Below are 22,222 nucleotides of genomic sequence, written 5' to 3' on the forward strand. Positions count from 1 at the left end.
GAGAAAAGCCCTGCTCCCACACTGTTCAGGAAAGCAATGTGACAGCAAGCTTTGACAAGCCTTAAAATATTCATACTCTTTCCCCAGTAATTCTTCTTCCAGAAATCTTCTAGAGAAATAATCAGACATGCAGACAAAGATGTATGGGCACAGATGTTAATCACAGTGTTATTTATTATTGACAAAGCAAACTAAATGCCTAATGCTATGGAAATGTTGTATGGATTATAATATATATGCAAAATACAGCCCCAGGCAGTTACTTAAAAATGGTACTGACTAAGCTGTTCTAATGACATGAGAAGATTTTTTTTTTTAACATAAACTTAAAAAAAATCCAAAATTGGAGTTCCTGTTATGGCTCAGCAGGTTAGGGACTTGACATTGGCTCTGTGAGCATGCAGGTTCGATCCCTGGCCTCACTCAGTGGATTAAGGATCTGGCGTTGCCACAAACTGTGGTGTAGGTTGCAGATGCAGCTGGGATATGGTTTTGTAGCTCTAGCATAGGCTGACAGCTGCACCTCTCATTCAACCCCTGGCCCCGGAACTTCCATATGTCACAGGTATGGCTAAAAAAGAAAAAAAAAATCAAAATTGTGTATTCAGTATGATCCCAATTATACACACTTTGCAAGAAAAAAAAAGGCCATAAGTAAATTTTAAAAGTTTTAATGGATAACCTTCGGCTCGTGTGATTTTGGGTGATGGTTATTGTCTTTATGCATTTAAAGGTAAATTTTACATACACAAAAATGCGCAAATCTTCACTATACAATTTTTGATGAGTATCTCATATATCACATTCCTATCACAATATACCACATTCATGTCACAACATAGTACATCTCTATCTTTCTAGAAATTTCCCTTTCTAATTGTTATCCTTCTTCTAAGAGGCCATCTCTATTTTTCTTTTTTTTTCTCTTTAGGTATGCTTTGCTTGTTCTTGAATCTTATATCAATGGCATCATAAAGTACAGTCCTGTGTGTTTGGCTTCTTTTGCTCAGCATTATGTCTATGAGTTTTATATTTATTTCAGTTTTCTAAATTTGCCTGTTGCATGTGCCCTATTCCAAGAATGAAAAAAAAAATCATTTTATAAAAGCAGGGATCTCATCCTCTATCTGCCCATGTTTGGTCCATCTCCACTCTGGTGATACTCCATCCATCAGGCCCTTTGCGGCCCAGTCCCACCGCCCTCTCTCTGCAGAACTGCACAGCTTAGAGGCTGTGCTCCTGCCCCTGACACCTCACTGTCTACTCCAATAAGTGTCCCTGTTGGAGAACAGCTCTGGGGAGCACCGTGGTGACCCTACATGTAACCATGGAGGCCATACAGGCAGAGTTAGAGCCACAGTGGATCTGAGCCTTGGCTGAATGCCTCATGGTCCTCCTAGTGCAGGAGAGCATAGGACTCTGAGGAGCTGCCACAGGGCACTTCTCACTGGCTTCCCTCTTTCCAAGGGGGCTGTCATGAGACCCTTCTCACCTCCTCCCAGGTTCTAAGAGGCCTGAGGCTCCTCAGCAGTGGTGCCTGGCACTCAGCACTCAGTTTTCAGGCCTTTTGCCCCCTTTTGTTTTGGTGTCTCGGGCTGCAGGGAGCTGGCACTTTTGGCTGCTCTTCCTCACACTGTCTAATTAACAACCTGTCTGAATCTATAAAGGGTTCATTGTTTCTTTACCAGCCAGATCCTCAGCTTGGCCTTGGCCTTGCCTTGTGCTTTGCAGTTTCAAGGACACATCTTTATTCATTTCCTAGAGCTGCTGTAACAGAAAACCACAGAAGCTTATTGCTGATAGTCATGAAGGCTAGAAACTCCAAATCACAGTATTGGCAGGACTGGTCCCCTCTGAGAAAAAAATTTGTTTCAGGGCCCTTTCCTTGGCTTGTAGTTGGCTGCCTTCTGTCTGTGGCTTTTCATGGCATTCTCTTTGTGTATGTGTCTGCATCCAAATTACTCCTTATTATAAGGACACCTGTCACGTTGATTAGGGCCCATCTTAATGGCCTCATCCTAAGTACCTCAGCTACAATCCTGTTTCCTGAAAAGGTCACATTCTGAGTATTGGGGATAATATTTCAACTTATGGATTTAGGGATATAATTCAACCCACAGCAATGTCTCTGTCCCAAACTAGACTGTAAGGTCCTGGCCAGGAGGAGTTCAACACATTTGACAAGTTTATGGTAGATGACAGAGAGAAGAAAGTGAGCTAAGAAGGAGTTTTAAGGAGGAGCCTGCCAGAGGACCCAGGGGACACGATGCCAGTGACGTTCCTGCAGGCTTGTCATTGATTCTGAACTGGCCGGGTTCAAGAAGATGGATGAGGTCTGTAAACCAGACTATTCACTTACTAGTTTCCACAGGGCCTGGAAAGGTTTTCCTTCCAGCCCTGGCATTCGCTGCCTTCTATAGCAGCCCATGTGCATCACCCCAGGATTCTGAGAGCCTCAATGAGGGCCCAGGAGGCCCGGAGAGCGACAGTTCATGCAGGTCCTGGGGAAGCCTGAATAGGAACTCAGAGAGGGTATCACCCCTTCCTCCATATTACAGGTGAGGAAGCAGAGGCCAGGGGCTGTGCAGGTTGTCTGTCTGCATAAGTGATAAAGTGACAGAGCTGAGTCTAGAACCCAGGTTCCTAAACTTTCTGCCCTGCCCTGCCTTCAGCTTCCAGACAGCTGACATTGAAAGAGGGGTTTTCTTTAGGGAAGAGGATTCCGTGATTCCAAACCAAAGAGTTGTCAGGTTTTTTTCTGCCCAAAGTCTCAGTTTAGGAATATCAGAAATTTCCTTTTAATTTTATTTCAAATCTCCACCCCAGGGTAGCACCATAAAAAGAAGTAGCTGGAGGTGAAGAAATGAAACACAACTAAATCTTCAGTGTGCTCTTCAATGTAAACCCAGAGCACAAAGATAAACATGATAAACATGATCAAAAATGGTTCCATTCTGAATGTATCTAGAGAATACTGTAGTTTAGTAAGATACTTGCACCCCAGTGTTCATTGCAGCACTATTCACAACAGCTGAGACACTGAACCAACCTGAATGTTTATCAACAGAGGAAAGGATAAACAAAAATATGGAATGGAATATTGCTCAGCCATAAAAAAGAATGAAATAATGCCATTTGCAGCAATGTGGATGGACCTAGAGATTTTTGTACTAAGGTAAATCAGACAGATAAAGGCAAATATCATATATCACTTGTATAAGAAATCTGAAAAAAATGATACAAATTAACCTTTGTACAAAATAGAAACATATTCACAAACTTAGAAAACAAATTTAAGGTTACTAAAGGGGAAAGGCAGAGGGGAGGGATAAATTAGGAGTTTGGGATTAACATATACATATTACTGTTTATAAAACAAATGATCAACAATGACCTACTGAATAGTACAGGGATCTCTACTCAATATTCTGTAATAACCTACATGGAAAAAGAAACTGAAAAAGAATGGATGTATATATATGTATAACTGAATCACTTTGCTGTACACCTGAAACTAATACCACATTATAAATCAAGTATACTCCAATATAAAATAAAAATTAAATTTAAATAAATGGTGCCATTTGATGGAGATCATTAGTACAGCTGTGAATCCCCAAGGGAAATTTCAAGGAATCAGAGGCTTCTGGGAAATGCACGATTTGGAGAAATGGAATCCACCATTTTCTCCCTGAAGACCAGTTCTTTAACGTCATGGCATAATTTCAAAGCCATATCTTACATAGTCTGACACTTTTTAAGACCCAGCAGATATTAGGCCACTTTGGGGTCCGAGGGATGCATAAGGAGCCTCCAGCCCTTGGTCTGAGCCTTTAAGATATATTCATGCTCCATCCAGGACTGTTCTCAGTGTGTGTTTCCACTGTACCCTCTCTTCTTTTACAGAAACTAAAGACTAGAATAAACAGTAGGAATCATCTGTACCCATTCATCTGTAATATCATTTCAGGTACTGCCTCCCCATGAGGTCCATTCTAATTCACAGCAAACTAATGACTCCTTGCTCTGAACTCCCATGCTCCTTTGCATGGTGTTGGTTACAGATTTTTCCAGAGTGCATTATAATTATTTGCTTACATATCTGTCTCCTTGGTTGTGGACTCCTGAGAACCAGCATGTTGGCTCACTCAGACTTGCAAAGTTCTTGGCAAATGGTAGTTGTTCAGCGGATGTTCGTTCAATGAATAAAGAAGGGCCCTACTTTCTATAGGCATAAAGCTGGGATGTGCAGAGAGATAAGGTGGCCTGGGTGAGATATAGATCTTTGTCACTACTTAGATTCTTCTGCAGTTAATTCTGAAAAAGATTGAACTAATTGTGAAATGTATTGTTTTCATTTTCTGTGTTTATTCTCTCTGTCCAGATAGGAAGAGGCTGGATGCTTCCCACTTGTTCTTGCATGTTGCACGATTGTCCCATATAATATGTTTCCTCTGGTTAATGATAGAAAACTGTACTGCCCTGCTCTTTGCCCCAAAGGGGACAGGAATTTCTTGTCTAAATCTCGGGTTGGTTTGCCCTGCTTGTCGTCTTATTGCAGGAAAATGCAGTTGACTGGGAAGTAGGAGATCATTTGCTAAGTCATATTTCTTTCTTTTCCTTTCTTTTTGTCTCTAATTTTCTGGGCAACTAAAGGAGTTGACTTGAACGTAGACCCAATACATCTGGGAACAAAACCTCAAAGTCCTGAGCTCTCTCTTGTGAAAACTGAGCAAAGGTTCCAATTTGCTTTTGGCATTTCCAGTTAGTGTCAGGTAGAGTTGGGTTTTTCAGCTTTGTGTAACTTATGATCAGATTACCTCAAATGATCTTTCTGACTTTGTCCATATGTACTAAAATGTTATGAAAGGGAGATGATTATGCCAGGAGTGATTTTCAAGATATTTAAGAATGTTTCTAGCACAGGCAGGGCCAAATCTGGGAGAGAGGGGCAGGCAGGCCAGGGCGAGGAGGGGAGTTAGCGGAGGACAGGGGCTCAAGCTGGCAACTGCATACCAACTGATATGAAACTAGTTCCAAGTTTACACAACTGGCATGACCACACAGATGTGTCCCAGTGGAACATCTGCCTGAAAGTGAGCAAGAACTGGGGAAATTAACATCTCTACCATCTCCCCTTTGACAGTGGTTCCTAAACTGTCTGCATAGCAGAATCCTCAGAGGATCTTTTAAAAATGCCAAAGCCCAGACCACAATCTCTGGGGTGGAACCCAGCATCTTTGAAGCTCCCCAGGTGATTCCAGTGTGCATGCAAGTTGAGAATCCTGCTCTATGACATTCTGTTATTTTGTTTTCGGGCATTGGTGTCTTTCTGGGTGAAAAGTGGACACCTATATCCAGCTTATCAGCTTCGTGGAAAAATCAAATGCATACACACGGTGCCTGACCTGTAGTAGGTGCTCACTAATGATTTCTTTTCTTTTTTCCCTCTCAAATAATTTATTTTCCTTAATTACTCCTTTGGAAATATCACCCTTTGATAAACATTTAACCACTTTTTGAAATGGAAATATTCCTGGGAGGGCTTGGGGCTATTAGTTGTTTATATTTTAGTGTGTATTATTTAAGATGGTGCCTCTTCAAAGCCAGCTGAGGTGAGAGGTGCGGTTTTAATTTCAGGAATTTGATGAGCCCGAGCAGTCTCAAGGAGTCTCCTGTGTTCTTTTTTTTTTTTTTTGTCTTTTTGCCATTTCTTGGGCGGCTCCCGCGGCATATGGAGGTTCCCAGGCTAGGGGTCGAATCGGAGCTGTAGCCACTGGCCTACGCCAGAGCCACAGCAACGCAGGATCCGAGCCGCGTCTGCAACCTACACCACAGCTCACGGCAATGCCGGATCGTTAACCCACTGAGCAAGGGCAGGGACCGAACCCGCAAGCTCATGGTTCCTAGTCGGATTCGTTAACCACTGCGCCACGACGGGAACTCCTCCTGTGTTCTTGATGCTGTGTAAAGCAGCAGTTTCCTCAGCTTCTTGTGAGGAAATGAGCCTCAAATTCACAGCCTCCTCGTTCCTCTCTGGAGCCCAGCTAAAAGCAACATATATGAAGGCTGACCCACTCCTCTGGGTTAGGCCTTCTCCACTGGGGTCCCCAAAATCCTAACGGGTCTGTGATGGAGGGTCAAGGCTCAGAGAATGGAAATCCTAAGCAGCATTTTTTGTGTTTATGTGAAATGATATTTCCTTCCAGGGAGATAGATCATAGCTTTCTGCAGACTCTCAAAGGGAATGTCAACATCCCACCCACCTCCAAAGTTAAGAATTATTATTTGAACATCTTCCTGGAAATAGCCATACCACCCCACCCCACCATGCCACCCCCCGGAATGCCCTCTCTGAGTGGGCCTCTGTGGAATTGTTTTGCTCAGTTACTCTTTGGCACAATACGCAAAATTATATTGAGGAGCAATTGAAGAAATAACTCTTGAAACTCTTGTAATAAGGCTGTTGTTGATTTGTGGATTGCATTATGCCATGTGTGTTCCTAAAGGAACAACAGAGAAATTCCTCCCAAGCCACTAGGCAGTTGTTCTAAACTTAGGGATACTTCTTGTCTTTGGCTCCCAGAAAACTTGAAGCATAAGGAGGACTAGAAATAATTTTGCCTTGGTGAAATGAGTGAAGTTCAAGGTATGAGGACAGCTGGAACAACACCCAGTGAAACTCTGCCCTGGATGAACCCAGTGCAAGAATCGGTGAGCATCATGTCTTGGAAGGAACTCCCTCGTTCAAGCACTAGGATCGCTCCTCACCAAATCCCCAACGCTGGATATATAGTAGGTGCTAAATAAGTATTTTGTTGAATGAATGTGGTGTTCCAAACATAGAGCTTTGGAAGCTATGTTTCCTACCAAAGTAGGGAGACTGCCTGGCCTACCTTTGTGTTTCACTGTTATTTGGATCTCAAGGTAGCTTGTCTTGTAAACCTGCTTCTGCCCACAGATCCTTGAAAAAAAGCTCTCACGCTTTCTAGTCCCATCTTCCTCTCCTCTCACCCCTTCTTCTTCCCTGAGGTTCAGGCCTGTCATGCAGTACAAGTGACGGCCAGTGCTGAGCTGGCAGACTTCCCATCTTCAGCAGAGGTATTATTCCTGCATCCAGCTCCATCCTTCTCCTCCTCGAGGCCTTTCCTCTTCTCCTGCAGGTCAGTTCTGAAAGCTGGGCTCTGTGATTCGTTTACCCAGGTCTCAGCCCTGGCTCTGCCTGACAAGACTTGGGGCGGATTATTTACCTTCTCTAAGCCTGTTTCCTCATCTGTGATACACAGGTAGCAACAGTACTTTCCACACAGGTGTGGTATGAGACTACTCCCTTCGTAATCCCTTAAGTATAGTGACTCAAGCAAAAACCAAATAAAACCCACCACAGATTGAAGTCATATACTATTTGGACTAGTTCTTTGTTTCTCGAGGACACTGTGGAAGAAGGGTACACAGCCCTATACACTATAACATCTTCTTAAAATTCCACATAGACCTCTCTCCCTCTTACCCAAGTGGCATCCTCACAGCAGCTGCCTTTTCTTCCTCTCCCTGTGTTGCCCGGTGCGGGATCATTTTCCCTCAGAGCTCTATGCTCCTTTTTATGTAAAAAGAGTTCCCTTTTGACCACCAGCTTCTGCATTTTTACCATCTCCCCAGCAAACAAAAGGCTTTTTTTCCTCAAGATCCATTCTCTACAGAGAAATTATATATACTTTTAACAGTTTTTGTTCCCATTATGAATTTAAAGCATTACTTTGCCAAAATCCTAAAGCTAATATCTCTTTAAAATAGTTTTTTGTTTTTGCCTATGTGTAGTTCTTAACCTCGGTTGCACCCAAGAATCACCTGGAGAACTTTCAAAACAATCCCAGTGTCCATGCTATCCCAGACTTATTGAATCAGAATTTCCCAGACATCGGTATTTTCCGTTGAAAGGCACAGCTCTAGGCTCCTTAAAATGTGGTCCATTCTGGCAGCTTGGGCATCAGGTGGGAGCTGGTTGAAAATGCAAAACTTAAGACCTCATCCATCTTCCATCTTGATCAGAATCTGCATTTAACAAGATCCTTGGGGAGTGTAAATGCACATTGAGAAGCGCAGTTTTTGGTATAACCCGTAGGTGAGTGAGAGTCGCCAGCAATGCATGTAGGTACTTGGAGGCCTTAGCATCAGGGCAAAAGAATGGCTGCATGATAAACTACCAGAGATCCTTAACAGAAGGTGTGAGGGCTGAATATCAGTATGTTCACCAGGCCTTTTAGGGGGATCCTATTATCAGCCAGGTGTGGGTATGTTGCCCAGGGAGGTGATTCTCAACCTTGGCTGTACACTGGGATCACCTGGGTGACTTGAAAATAATCCCTATGCTCAAGGCTGTAGCTCAGACCAACTAAATAAGAATCTGTGGAGGTATCAGTATTTAAAATCTAATCAGGTGATTTCAATGGGTAGATAATCCTGAGAACCACTATGAGGGCTTTCTGATCCTTATGAAATCTTTCTAAGAATAAAAATATCATCGGATCATTATGCTCCCAGAAGAATTCACTTTGTATAAAAGTCAAAACCTTAAGACACAGGAACAAATCACTAAATACTCTTGGGAAAGAACTCAATGCGGGCAGAGTAGCCTTCTCTTAACCACCCCGGTCTAAACTTCCTGTGATCATGCAAATGTCTGATCTCATCTCTTTCTCTGTTAAGCCTAAAATAACTTATCCATTTAGAGATCTCTGTGCTGGAGGAAAATGTCTTTCAGTGAAGTGTGTGCCTGGGTTTGGCCTCCCCAGTTCGTGCCCTGCAGCCAAACATCAGGACATGAAGAAGGATGCCAGGACACAGGGGTTTGTTGTTTCAGACTTTTTTTGCTTTTGAATCTGACTCTGAACTCAGACCCAGCTAATGCTTCCCTCTCTATTCCCCTCCACCCCCCCCATCTGTTTATTTCCCTGGGGAATGTGCTGACAGCCTGCCCTTTGGTGCTGAATTCCCAGAGGCTGGGCATTTGGGTGAGGAATTCCAGAAGTGGGCAGTGGCTGGTTCTGCCCCCACCTGCTAGTTCACAGCTGGCTTCCCACTAGGGACAGAGATTCTTCCAGAGTCCTGGTCCTCATTTTCTCCCTCCTGATTGCCAGAGGTGGTGGTGAAGTCTTGGCCTTAGGTCAACTCCGACTGGGAGCAGGTCCCTCCTAGGGATGTTCCATCAGAAAACTTCCAGGAATGAAGGAAAATGTGGGAGAAGGAAGCCAAAAGAGTGAGTCAACCAGGATATAATCCTCCACCTAAAGGGTCTTTTAGAATTAACTTTTTTTTTTTTTACAGTTTTATTAAGGTAAAATTGATACACAATAAACTGCACATATTTTAAATGTGGAATTCGATGTGTTGACATATGAATACTCCAGTAAAATAAAACTACAACTAAAGTCATGAAATAAATTTGTTTTTACTATTTTTGTGAATAAAAGAAAACAAATCTCTAAAAGCACACATGCGCTTTGTGTGCGTCTGTTAAATTCAGCTGCTTTGAATTTCGGCAAATATATCTTTAAAAAACTTGGATGTAGAGGATTTCTTGAGCTTCAAACAAAATTATTAATAAAAAATCATGTATTTTTCGGGAGTTCCCTCGGCAGCTCAGCAGAAACGAACCCAGCTAGTATCCATGAGGATTTGGGTTCAATCCCTGGCCTTGCTCAGTGGGTTAGAGATCTGGCATTGCCATGACCTATGGTGTAGGTCACAGACACAGCTCAGCTCTGGCATTGCTGTGGCTGTGGTGTAGCCTGGCAGCTGTAGCTCCGATTCAGGCCCTAGCCTGGGAACTTCCATATGCTGCAGGTGCGACCCTAAAATGAAACAAACAAACAAAAAAACCGTGTGTTTTGCAAACTATCCTATTTTTTTTTTAATCATTTCTCTGTTAGCACATAAGAAGTTTTTCATTTTAATTATATTATTTTACAGTTTATGAAAACTTTGGTATATATTACCACGTTTCTTCTGGTGTGATTTTATTCTCACCAAAACCCTTACTGTTAAATATTATATATATTTTTTAAATTAGAGTGTTAAAAGACTTAGTTAGGATTACACAAAGGTTTTTGATAACTGATTCCCACCTCCACATTCTTTGTATCATACCATTGCCGTCATTCTTGGGTGAGAAAGAGAGGCATACAAACCCAAACAATTAATTTTTAAAAAAAATCTTCAAACAGCTTTGACATTTATTTTTTAAATGAAGATTTATTTCACCATAGTACATCATCATTTTTGCACCATGTGTGAATAAATGAACTTTGGCATTAATGTATTCTGTTAGAACCCTGTAATACTTTTGATGCATTGCCAATTAGCCTAGAAGGTAAAAGGCCCCAATGATATCCAGACAGCTTCATTGGCTTTATTTTTCTTTGGAGAGATTTAAGATTTTCTGAACTGAACTCTTTCCTTCCTTTTTTCTTATTCTTGGAAATAGAAGTTGTGAATAATATATATGAGCAATGACCACTGGGAGGCTTTTTATATGCTACTACAACACTCTAGATAGTTAATTCAGAGAGAAAGCCCATTCCCTTTAGTGAAAATGAGAAGATATCTATTTTCAGTGTCTGAAATGAAGGCCGACTAGGAAGAGCAAGAAAGTTTAACCCTGAAAGTGATCTTAGGATTTTAGGATCCCACTGTGGCTTAGCGGTAACGAAACTCAGCTAGTATCCATGAGGATGTGGGTTAGATTCCTGGCCTTGCTCAGTGGGTTAAGGATCCGGCGTTGATGTGGCTGTGGTGTAGGCTGGCAACTGTAGCTCCAGTTCAGCCCCTAGCCTGGAAACTTCCATATGCTGCAGGTGCAGCCCTAAAAAGAAAACAACAGCAAAAAAACACAAGCATCCAAGATCTTCATAAATTAGTAAAACATGTTGCCAGCTGGAAGGGACCTTAGCTATTTTCTAGTACAGTCTGCTGATCTAACAGAGTATACAACTGAGGTCCTGAGAGGGGAGATGTTTTCTCCGAAGTTGCATGGCTGGTTAGCTAGCTGCAGAGCCATGCTTTGCACAAAAGGCTCTTAACTCTTGGGTGTCTTCTTGCTGGATCATTTAATTGTGAGAAACCTTTAATTGTGAGGAACCCTTTCAAAGCCAAGTCCATTTCACAGACACTCATATAACTCTTGCTTGGTAATGACTGGTTGAGAAAATAAATAATGAAATAAAGCTACTATGAATGCATTAATGATTTTAAATTCTTTGTACCATGTTGTCTTTTCCCACAGCCAGGAGAAAAGAGCCAGGAATGTCTAGGTGGAGATGGAGATCTCCAGGAGTAAGGAGAGGCTTATACCTGATGATGCACCACTGCAACTGGAGTCTGCTGGTCTGGAAGCTTCTTGACCCACTGGAGAGATACTTCCACTGAAGGACATGATAAAATCCTACAGAACTGGGACTGCCACTGGTGACGTAATAAGTGCTGAGGCTCCAGGGTCTTGGCAAAGGAGCTTGATGTTGATGTTGAGGTGCTGCTCTCTTTTTTTTTCTTTCTTTCTTAGGGCTGCACCTGTGGTATATGGAAGTTCCCAGACTAGGGGTGGAATTGGAGCTGCAGCTGCTGGCCTATGACACAGCCACAGCAGCATAGGATCTGAGCTGCATGTGTGACCTATGCCACCGCTTTCAGCAATGCCAGATCCTTATCCCATTGAGCTAGGACAGATATTGAACCTGCATCCTCATGGACACTATGATGGGTTCTTAACCTGCTGAGCCACAGTGGGAACTCCCTAGGTGCTACTATCATACAGGGGGGAGGGGACTATGAAGTTAGCAGAAAAAAGATTATACCACATAAGCAGGTGCACCAGTGACCCACTCCCCACTTCTTCTTCTTCTTTTTTTTTTTTTGTCTTTTTGCTATTTCTTTGGGCCGCTCCCACGGCATATGGAGGTTCCCAGGCTAGGGGTCGAATTGGAGCTGCAGCCACTGGCCTACGCCAGAGCCACAGCAACGCAGGATTCGAGCCGCGTCTGCAACCTACACCACAGCTCACGGCAACGCCGGATCGTTAACCCACTGAGCAAGGGCAGGGACCGAACCCGCAACCTCATGGTTCCTAGTCGGATTCGTTAACCACTGCACCACGACGGGAACTCCAACTTCTTTATTGTGCATCTGGATTGAAGGAAGGTAATCAGCCATGACCCAGCTAAAGGACCACATTTGCTTTAAATGAGTTAAGGACGTTTCTCTCTCTTTTTGCTTGATAGTTGACTTAGCAGCTTCCAGTGTAGCAAAGTGGTCACATATGGAGGTTCTGGTCAAGAAGAGAGAAGAAGGAGCCTGCTGGAAGCTCAGAGGAAGGGTTTGGCTTTGTTGATGAAAAGCCTAGATGTAGCTGGTATCAATCCCTCTCTAGTCCTCCTGCTGTGCACATGGCCAAGATGCCTGCAGTGGTGTCTTGTGATTATGAGGCAAAGGGCGAGAGTAGAATGGAGATGTGACCCAGAGGCCTGACATTATAGCTAAACCAACACCAGAAATTGCTTTCTATTTCTTGTTATGTGAGAAAAATGAATCCCTATTTATTTAAGCCACTGTTATCTGGATTCTCTATTATTTGCAGCCAACAGATTTCTTGATAGCAAAAATTAGAATCACCAATTGGGCAAAAATAAAGGCGAATTTGGAAGACGAGAGAAGGGGGCTGTAGATGTTAGTTAAGTAGAGGCTCAAGATCATTTGTAGAATTAAGGACATGGTTCCTACCTCTTTTTCAGGTTTTTTTCCCCTCCTTGCTAAAGTATCTGAAAATTGAAGAACTATACACCATTCTCTTCCACAGATGTTATTATTTTAGCTATTGCTACCCTAAGAATGTCGTTTTCCTCCTATGATATTTTTCAGGTATATTGGTGGCAGTTATGTTCACCATTTGCCCCGAGTTTGCAAAGTGGTGAGGAATAACCTCTAGCAAGAGTAGCAGAGGGAACACAAGAGGAGTATCATCGAGAGATCATGGATTCGATGCTGAGAAACAAGTTTGTAAATAGCTACACAACACAGTATCTGCAGGATGCACGCCTTTGGTTGTGTCCCTGCTGGGAGCAGGTGAGTTGTGTGCAGCTGTGTGTTTGAGAGGGGTTATAATCTTTCCAGTGTTGCGCAGAACCTTGTAATATGTATACTACTATAAAAGAATAATTACAACTAACTCATTCTTTGGGGTGAGCTGTGAGGACAGAAGGGTGTGTTGCAGGTGTGCAGGCAGGGGTCTGCTGTGTTCCACATTCTTCTCGAGCTGAAACTATCTGGCCTTCAGCCACCTGCTCTGAAATGGAGCCCTTGGCTGGCCTTTGCACAGGAGGAACCACTGACTGGGTCAGGACAACCAATCTCCACACTGGTCTTTTTTTTTTTTTTTTTTTCTTGTCTTTTTGTCTTTTCTTGAGCCACTCCTGCGGCATATGGAGGTTCCCAGGCCAGGAGTCTAATCAGAGCCGGCCTACACCAGCACCACAGCAACGCGGGATCCGAGCCATGTCTGTGACCTACACCACAGCTCACGGCAATGTGGGGTCCTTAACCCACTGAGCAAGGCCAGGGATCGAACCCACAACCTCATGGTTCCTAGTCGGATTCGTTAACAACTGTGCCAAAATGGGAACTCCCTCCACACTGGTCTTAACATAGGCTGGGATGAAAAAAATGACCTCAATAAATAGATTTTCTTTCTTAGAAATCTGAACTGAATGTACAAAAAGAATTTGCTATTAGGAAGTAGAAGGTGTGAGGAGGTAGCTGAGTCACATTGATGTCTGGGTGCTAGTAAATGCAGACAATCCTTCCTTCCTGGAGCTATGAGGCCATGATGGCTCGTGTTTCTGGATATGCATTTGTGATGCTTGGCTTTGTGTCACCTTGGCTGGGCTGTAACACCCAGTTATTTTCAAATTCTAATCTAGGTTTGTTATGAAGGTATTTTGTAGATGTGGTTAAAATCTACAATCAGCTGAATTTAAGTTAAGAGGATTCCCCTCAAATAATGTGGTTGGGGAGTTCTCACCGTGGCGCAGTGGGTTAAATAACTGTCTTCAGTGGCTTGGGTTGCTACAAAGGTGCGGGTTTGATCCCCAGCCGTACACAGTGGGTTAAAGTACCCATTGTTGCCACAGTTGCATCGTAGACTGTAGCTGTGGCTCAGATTCAATCCCTGGCCCAGGAATTTCCATATGCTGTGGGTGTGGCCTAAAAAAAAAATAACGTCATTGGGCCTCATTCATTGGGTTGAAGACATTAAAAGCAAAAGTTGGGGTTTCTCAGAGAAGAAATTCTGCTCAAGACAGCAGCATGAACTCCTGCGACTATTGGAGAACACTGACTGATACCCCATGAGAGTCAGTCTTCTTCATCACTCCATGGCACTTGCATCAAAGAGCTCTTCTCTCTGACTTTGTTCCTTAAAATCAAAAGAACCTAGACAGAAAACTCAGCAGTATCCAATACTTTTGTGAGATTGTGGTTCATAGTATTGGGAGGCAGTGATGCAGTCTATAGTGAATGCTTGGTGTACATATGGATTCTCAGGTTCTCCAAGTACTTTCAGGTTCCTCCAAGCCTCCAGGAATTGGGAAGCACAGGTTGACCTATGCTGTCCTAGGCATGGAGTATCATTAGCTGCCTTTGCCCTGCACACCAGCACAGTATGAAACAGATACAAGGTTCTAGGAAGCAATCCTATTCTTCCAGATTTAATTAGTGCAGCCTGCTTGATCTTGTTGGGAGAATGAGCAGCCCAACCTATGGTAGAGCAGACAGGGACTTTAGAATACAATAGGTAGGTCCCCAAAGATACTCCCATTCTGAATTCTCCCTTATACCTCTCCCTTATATCTCCACTGGAGATATGCCTCTGCCTTCCTGTATAAACCTCAAACTCATCCCTTCAACTCTACTCCACCCTGTAGGTAGCTGCGCTGCCTGGATCAGCCCTTTATTGCACATGGCTTATTCTCTGATTTAAAAAAATCATACACAAAATGTAGGAAAAAATGATCACTGATGGCTGGCAGGCTGAAGGAAGAGAAGGCAAGGCATGGGCTCCTACTCTGGGTGGGATCAAGCCCTAGGCACTAGAATCCTTTGGGAAGAGGATTAGAGGTAGATGTTGGGGTGATGGGAGCAAGAGCCATCAGAAAAGGAGGGCCCAGGAAGACAAATTTTACCTATTTTATTTCCCTCTTCAGGCTTTGAAGAAGCCAGCACAGAGTTTCATGCTCAATTACAATAATCATATTGATTGTAATGATTGGCATTCTTCTCCTTATTGGCCTTTTCTCCTTATTGCTTATATTAATCCTTTACAAAAAGGCTTTATTAGTCATTTTAAGAAACAAATACATTGAGAAACTTGCTGTTTTGTAAGGGAGATATGACAGCCTGCAGTGGTAGGAAAGAGTCCAGTTTTGGAGTTGGACTCACTTGTATTTCACTTTAGGCTCTGTCACTGGTTGTGAGACATCGGTCAATTTACTTAACCTCTATGAACTTGTTTCTTCATCTATAAAACTGTGATAATAATACCTACCCCGCAGGAACTTTATTCAGACTCATGGTGGGTATATGCAGAGGGCTTCATGTGATGTCTGGAAGCTCTGTCACACTGCCTCACACTCTGGAATAATGGCAGAGGAGTAAGGAGCCCATACAATGTTGCAGGTGATGCACTAAACACGTTAGCTCATTTGACACAGAACCAGGTCCTCTTGGCCTTCATTCTCCCTGCCACTCTCCCCACCTAGGCCTGCGTCATTTCTAAGAAAGGATTGCTGTGAGGGAAGCAGAATACAGGACTAACTCCTCTCCTTAAGAATTAATGACCTGCAGTTGATTTCTAGTTTCATGCCATTGTGGTCAGAGAAGATACTTGAAATAACCACAGGAAAAGAAATGAGAAAAAACTTACTGCATGGAGACTAAACAACATGCGGTTGAAAAACCAATGAGTCAATGAGGAAATCAAGAAGAAAATTAAAAAATACCTTGAGACAAATGATAATGAAGACACAACCACTCAAAATCTATGGGATGCTGCAAAAGCAGTGCTTAGAGGGAAATTCATGGCAATACAGGCCTTCCTCAAAAAAGAAGAAAATTCTCAAATGGACAATTTAACCCAACACCTAAATGAATTAGAAAAAGAAGAACAAACAAAACCTAAAGTCAGCAGAAGGAAGGAAATCATAAAGATCAAAGAGGAAATCAATAAAATAGAGATTAAAAAAAATAGAAAAAAATCAATAAAACCAAGATCTGGTTCTTTAAAAAGGTAAACTAAATTGACAAACCTCTGGCTAGACTCACCAAGAAGTGAAGAGAAAAAACCCAAATAAACAAAATAAGAAATGAAAAAGGAGAGGTTACAACAGATACTACAGAAATAAAAAAAAAAAAACCATGAAAGAATACTATGAACAATTTTATGCCAACAAATTTGACAACCTAGAAGAAATGGACAACTTTCTAGAGACTTACAGCCTGCCAAAACTGAATCAAGAAGAAATAGATCAACTGAACAGACCGATAGTAGAAATGAAATTGAATATGACATAAAAACACTCCCTACAAATAAAAGTCCAAGACCAGATGGCTTCACAGGTGAATTCTACCAAACATACAAAGAGGAACTTATACCCATCCTCCTTAAACTTTTTCAAAAGGTTGAAGAAGAAGAACCCCTCCCCCCAAAGACATTCTATGACACCATCATCACCCTAATTCCAAAACCAGACAAAGATACCACCAAAAAAGAAAACAATAGGCCAATATCTTTGATGAATATAGACGCAAAAATTCTCAACAAAATTTTAGCCATCCGAATCCAACAACATATCAAAAAGATCATACACTACAACCAGGTGGGATTCATCCCAGGTGCACAAGGATAGTTCAATATATGCAAATCAACCAATATCATACACCAGATTAACAAAAGTAAAGTCAAAAACCACATGGTCATCTCAATAGATGCAGAGGAAGCATTTGACAAAGTCCAACATCCATTCATGATAAAAACTCTTATCAAAGTGGGTATAGAGCGAACATACCTTAACGTAATCAAAGCCATTTATGACAAACCCACAGCAAATATAATACTCAATGGAGAAAAGCTGAAAGCCTTCCTACTAAAAATCTGGGACAAGGATGTCCACTCTCACCACTGTTATTCAACATAGTACTGGAAGTCCCAGCCACAGCAATCAGACAAACAAAAGAAATAAAAGGCATCCAAATAAGAAGAAAAGAGGTAAAACTGTCACTCTATGCAGATGACATGATACTATATATAGAAAACCCTAAGGACTCAACCCAAAAACTACTTGAACTGATCAACAAATTCAGCAAAGTAGCAGGATATAAGATTAACATTTAGAAATTAGTCACATTAACAATGAAGTATTAGAAAAGGAATAAAAAAATACAATACCTTTTAAAATTGCACCCCAAAAAATCAAATAAATACCTGGGAATACACCTGACCAAGGAGGTGAGCAACTTATATGCTGAGAACTATTAAACATTAATCAAGGAAATTAAAGAAGATGTAAAGAAATGGAAAGATATTCCATGTTCCTGGGTTGGAAAAATTAATCTTGTAAAAATGGCCATACTACTCAAAGCAATCTATAGATTCAATGCAATCCCCATCAAATTACCCATGACATTTTTCACAGAACTAGAACAAACAATCCAACAATTTATATGGAACCACAAAAGACCCAGAATTGCCACAGCAATTCTGAGGAACAAAAACCAAGCAGGAGGCATAACTCTCCCAGACTTCAGGCAATATTACAAAGCCACAGTCATCAAGACAGTGTGGTACTGGTACCAAAACAGACAGACAGACCAATGAACCAAATAGAGAACCCAGAAATAAACCCAGACACCTATGGTCAATTAATCTTTGACAAAGGTGGCAAGAACATAAAATGGGGAAAAGACAATTTTTTCAGCAAGAATTGCTGGGTAAACTGGACAGCTGCACGTAAATCAATGAAACTGAAACACATCCTCACACCATGCACAAAAATAAACTAAAAATTGGCTTAGAGACTTACATGTAAGATAAGACACCATCAAACTCCTGGAAGAGAACATAGGCAAAACATTCTCTGACATCAACATTATGAATATTTTCTCAGGTCAATCCCCCAAAGCAACAGAAATAAGAGCAAAAATACACCAGTGGGACCTAATCAAACTGACAAGCTTTTGCACAGCAAAGGAAACCAAAAAGACAACTTACAGAATGGGAGAAAATAGTTTCAAATGATGCAATGGACAAGGGCTTAATCTCTATAATATACAAGCAACTTATACAATTCAACAGCAAAAAAGCCAGCAACCCAATGGAAAAATGGGCAAAAGATCTGAATAGACATTTTTCCAAGGAAGATATACAGGTGGCCAACAAGCACATGAAAAAAATGCTCAACATCCCTGATTATTAGAGAAATGCAAATCAAAACTACCACGAGACACTACCTCACACCAGTCAGAATGGTCATCATTAATAAGTCCACAAATAACAAATGCTAGAGGGAGTGTGGAGAAAACGGAACCCTCCTGCACTGTTGGTGGGAATATAAGCTGATACAACCACTATGGAGAACAGTATGGAGACACCTTAGAAATCTATACATAGAACTACCATGTGACCCTGCAATCCCACTCTTGGGCATATATCCAGACAAAACTTTCCTTAAAAAAGATACATGGGAGTTCCCGTCATGGTTCAGTGGTTAATGAATCCGACTAGGAACCATGAGGTTTCAAGTTCGATCCCTGGCCTCACTTAGTGGGTTAAGGATCCAACATTGCCGTGAACTGTGGTGTAGGTCGCAGACACAGCTCAGATCTGGTGTTGTTGTGGCTGTGGTATAGGCCAGTGGCTACAGCTATGATTAGACCCCAGCCTGAGAACCTCCATATGCCGCGGTTGCGGCCCTGGAAAAAAAAAAGACACATGCACCTGCATTTTTGTTGCAGCTCTATTCACAATAGCCAAGACATGGAAACAACTTAAATGTTCATCAACAGATGATTGGATTAGGAAGATGTGGTATATATACACAATGGAATACTACTCAGCCATAAAAAAGAACAACATAATGCCCTTTGCAGCAACATGGATGGATCTAGAGACTCTCATACTGAGTGAAGTAAGTCAGAAAGAGACAAATACCATATGATATCCCTTATATCTGGAATCTAATATAAGGCACAAATGAGCCTTTCCACAGAAAAGAAAATCATGGACTTGGAGAATAGACTTGTGGTTGCCAAGGGGGAGTGAGAGGGAGTTGGGTGGTTGGGGAGCTTGGGGTTAATAGATGCAAACTATTGCCTTTGGAATGGCTTAGCAATGAGATCCTGCTGTGTAGCACTGGGAACTATGTCTAGTCACTTATGATGGAGCATGATAATGTATGAAAATAGAATGTGTACATGTATGTGTAACTGGGTCACCATGCTGTATAGTAGGAAAAAAAATTGTATTGGGGAAATAACAATTAAAAAAAAAAAAGAATTAGTGGCCTGTCTGATGCTTCATCTGGGCTTTACAGAGTCAGCCACAGGAAGCCTAGGTGTCTAGGAGATGGGGACTGGCTTAATTGATGATCCAGAAACAGCTTGGGGCTGTAAGGAAGCTGGGTCCCTTGTCTCAGGGGAGTTGCATCTCTAGTGGATGAGATTGGAATATGAATCAGGGCTTATGGCTGGTCAAAGGTCCTCAGAAAGATCAGCACCTTGCGCTGGCCGCTTTCTAACTGTATTAAGAGTGGCTTCTGCCCCCGACCTCTGAGGGGTGGGGGTACCGTGAGTGAACAGAACAGAGCTGTGAAGCACTACAGAGCATGTGTCAGGGAGCACTGAGGAGGGCACCCAGGCTCCACCCTCTGGTAAAGTATTTGCTTCCCTTTTGGGAGGGATCCAGTGCAGTTAGGAGGGCTCAGGCCAGAAGTGCTGAGTGGAAGGACTAAGCTGATGATGTAAAACGCAGGGCCAGAACCAGCCAATGAGGAAGAGTTGTTGCCCGTTTGTCCAGAGAAGCCAGGTGCTTAGTTGAAAGGAACATCTGTGTTGCAATTTTATATGCAGGCCTGCCCAACAAAGCCAAATTCCTTAAAAGCAGCCTCTTTCTGGCCAGATGGCTTCAGCAGCCTTGACAGAAGAATGTGTGTGTGTGTGGAGGTGGGTGGCATTCTCAATCTGGGCCTCTCCTTCTTTTTTTAGGACTTTGTCCCTTAGTGACTCTTCCTCAGTTAAATTGTGCTTCTTGCCTTTTTTTTTTTTTTTTTTTTTTTTTTTTTTAAAGCACTTAGCTAGGAAGGAGAGAGGATGGGCTTTCAGCAAGGGAAAATGCTTTGGAGATGATTCAGGATCACTTAGGTGGTAACATCCCTCAGTGTCTCTCCCTCCCAAATATCCACATATACGGAGTGATGGATATATGAAATCCATAAACAATCCCCATGCCTAATTTAAGCCAGAGTTACCCTCCCTCCAGCCCCGACCTGCTGATATGCAGTGCTAGTCCAAAAGAGATTGGGTTTGTTTAGGGCCCACTCAGACACTGTAGAATCTGAATTGCCTAAAGACATTCAGATGGTGACGAGTGAGATGACGATTCACTTTCTTGCCCAATACCCATTTTTATGGGAAATTGAGACCCAGCAAATTGTTCTCACATGTGAACAAAGGAAGAAGGGGGAAGCTTTCTATGACAGTGGCCCTGGGTGACCTATAGAGGGGTGGTTCTAACCAAAGGAATTCACCAGAACTGTCTGGGAAGCCTTGACAAAATAAGGATGTTGGGGCTCCACCCCAGACCAACTAAAGCAGAATTTCTTCTTAGGAGGTGCCAGGTATATGCTGAGAACACTTCCTGCGTCCTTCTGGTGGGCTGCTCAGATGCAGACCCATGGTGCTAGAGAAATAATTTCCCCTGAATAATCTAATATGGGCCATATTTCTCAGGAAGCTACTTTTTCACTGATTGCTTTTTTTTTTTTTGACTTTTTTTTGGGGGGGCACACCCACAGCATATGGAGGCTCCCAGGCTAGGGGCTGAATCCAAGGTGCAGCCACTGGCCTATGCCATAGCCATAGCAATGCCAGATCTGAGGTGTGTCTGCAACCTACACCACAGATCACGGAATCACTGGATCCTTAACTCACGGAATGAGGCCAGGGATCAAACCTGTGTCTTCACAGATACTAATCAGATTCGTTTCTACCGAGCCTCGATGGGAACTCCCAGACTGCTTTTCTTCTAACAGAGATAGCCTATCTTGAATCTAGGGTGTGTGTTCTGGAGCCCATATGCCTCCCACTTCTACCACATTCTTTGGGAAATTTGCTAAACCATTTCACTCCTTAGTTTCCTCATCTGTAGAGTGGAATTAATAATAAAACTCAGAGTGCTGTAAAAACTGAGGTAATACATATCCTACACCTAGCGTTTTACCAATGGTAATAAGCCTTACCCTGATAAACATGACCTATTAATGATGCCTTTGACATAATATTTTCATGTGTAGGATAGAAGCATCATTTCTGGGAGCCTCTGGGACAGGTGACTGGGATGCTGTTTGTTTTTCTCCAACAGATGTTCATTGGTTATCCTCTTTGGAAATTCTTTTTTCTTTTTCTTTTTTGGCTACTAGTTTAGTTTTTTTAAAATTATTCAATGAATTTTATTACATTTATAGTTGTATAACTGTAAATGGAAATTCTTTTAGTGAGAAAAGGAAGGCGCATTCATGCAAATTGGTTCAGGTTCACAGGTGCAGAGTGATCCAGAAATTAGCCTTGGCTAAAAATAAACCAGCTTGATCATTTCTCTTTCTAGCAATAGAGTAAATTAGATAGCCAGAATAATTTTCCCATCCAAAACAACTAAAATGTTGAATAAAGTATACCTTTAAAATTGCATCTCTGAGCTGACATGGAGGTGAGAAATCCTCTTAGCTGCCAAACTGAAACCAAGAGCTCTGGGAGGTAAATGAATACCAAAGCTTATTTTCACCCTGGAAATTTCTGCCAGATGCCAGCACCTTGGGCTGTTGTTGCCTTAGAGGTTGAATGGGAGTGGGAGACAAGAATTTAAGTCCAGAGCTTGACTGAGGCAGGGTACTTCATAGGAGATCCTTAA

At 42.2% G+C, this 22,222-nt stretch overlaps 1 long non-coding RNA gene across 4 annotated transcripts in view; it reads left to right on the top strand.

Moving 5' to 3' along the window:
• LOC102158936 overlaps nt 1-22,222 on the top strand; it is a 358,073-nt gene that overhangs the window by 244,648 nt on the left and 91,203 nt on the right. For all 4 annotated transcript variants that reach the window (XR_002344700.1, XR_002344698.1, XR_002344696.1 and 1 more), the window contains 3 exons: nt 6,587-6,795; nt 11,282-11,524; nt 12,910-13,113. This is a non-coding gene — a long non-coding RNA (uncharacterized LOC102158936). The remainder of the gene's footprint in view (nt 1-6,586; nt 6,796-11,281; nt 11,525-12,909; nt 13,114-22,222) is intronic.

This window comes from Sus scrofa, chromosome 1 (assembly GCF_000003025.6).
Source record: "Sus scrofa isolate TJ Tabasco breed Duroc chromosome 1, Sscrofa11.1, whole genome shotgun sequence".
Taxonomy (NCBI): Eukaryota; Metazoa; Chordata; class Mammalia; order Artiodactyla; family Suidae; genus Sus; species Sus scrofa.